Raw genomic sequence first — 1,877 nt, 5'->3', positions numbered from 1 at the left:
AACAACCCCATTTGGTTGTGAAGGTTGTCTTGCTCCTATCTTCTAGTGCGATCTTGATCTGATGGTACCCTGAGAAGCCATCCATGAATGAGTAAGCTTCTTATCCGCCAACATTCTCCAATACTTCATCTGTAAATGGTGTCAAGAATGGATCGTGAACACAGGGGTCGTTAAGCTTCCTGAGGTCCATGCAGATTCTAATTTCGCCCGTTTGTTTTTTCTCCTGTACTATCATAGGACTCACCCAGCTAGATTCTTCCACTGGTTCAATAATTCTGGCTACAAGCATTTTGTCTAATTCTTCACAGACCTTTTCTTTATACTTCGGGTTCAAATGGTAAGGTCGCTGCTTAACTGGCTTCACGTCCAGTTTCAAAGTGATCTTCATTATTCCTAAGTCGCCAATGATCCCTTTTAAGTCTGTGATTTTGGTCGGGAACAAATCTTGATATTCGCGGAGTAACTCGGCAACCTTATCTATCGTAGCATCGTCCCAATAGTCCCCAAGCGTTGCGTACTTCGGATCCACGTCCGTACCAATTTTTACTTGCTTTGTTTTCAGCGGCGCAGTGATGTCGGGATCCTCAATTGATGGTCCTCGAACTTCATGACACCCTTCGGTTTCTGGAATATTAATATTTCGGGGGTCGTCATCATCCTCTACTTGTACGTTATAACATTCTAAGGCACTTCTTAAATGGGTTTCCCATGCTGGTTGAACTACTTCCTATGGTTTCTGTGGTATTTTGAAGATGGCGGCTTTTACGGCTTGAAGCGCGTCGTCAACAGTATCCAACCATCGGTCTTCAAATGTGAATGTTAACAAAAATCCCTCGTGCAAGACATCCCATTTGCCTGTACCATATTAGAGTTTCGTCTCGGTATACCAGTTCATGGGTATGACATCCAGGGTATGGTAGAATAAGTGTATCGATTCAGGCTGAGGTTCTTCTCCATAGGCCTTGGTCTATTTTGCGAGGTGCATGCGTGGGTCATCGCATCCATCATATTTATCAACTATCTGTAGTTGTGGTTTCCCAAATCGTAGCCACATCATCCTCCTACAACCACGCCAGTTTTCAAAATTTCCTTGATGTGTTCCCCACCAACGCACAGGTGTCGCACGCAGCGCCCACTTCAACGCATCGAATCGCTATTGTTCTGGTACTGCACTCTCAAACTTGCTCAAGAATTCATCCATCGCTGTCAATCCATCATATATTGGTAGGTCTGAGGCCTGGGTTATTACACAACGCGGTGATCGATTCATCATGTTGCTATTCAGCGTTGTCACTTCGTTCAACTGATTGTGCCAACATTCTACTTCTTCATCTGAATCCGAAGTATAGGAACTGTCACGTTCCCATGAGATTCTCCCATCTGCAGTCGGGTTCACCCGATCCTGGTCTTGCGCCGTTATCTGGTAAATGCAATCTAGCTCATCATCGTTGTCATCTTCCCGCACGGGCTTAGTGTACGACGCTCCTTCGGCTGGGTCGAGCGGGACTACTACGCGTAGGGACTTTTTCTCGAATATCATCTTTCTCTTCTTCAGGTTGATAACTCCATTCATATCAGTCACCCAGTCTATTCTTAACAACGTGGGATAAGGATTGTTGTCATCAACAATCTCTATTACTTCAAAGTCCGTCTGCGTGCTCGCGCCTTCGATATCAATTGTTACCCCTTGCAACCTCCCCATGGGCAAAATCTTTTGTTCGTTCGCCATTCACAATTGAATCAGGGACCACTGCAACGTGGGCCTACCCATGCGTTCCCATGTATGCTTTGGTAACACATTCGCGTCTGAACCCAGGTCTAGGATTACCTAATCCATTTCATATTCGCCAATCTACGTCATTAATCTCATTTCCCTC

Source organism: Pinus tabuliformis, chromosome 2_2, assembly GCF_031772625.1.
Source record: "Pinus tabuliformis cultivar Carrire ecotype Pingquan chromosome 2_2, CPIR1, whole genome shotgun sequence".
Lineage (NCBI taxonomy): Eukaryota > Viridiplantae > Streptophyta > Pinopsida > Pinales > Pinaceae > Pinus > Pinus tabuliformis.
This window is presented reverse-complemented; position numbering follows the sequence as displayed.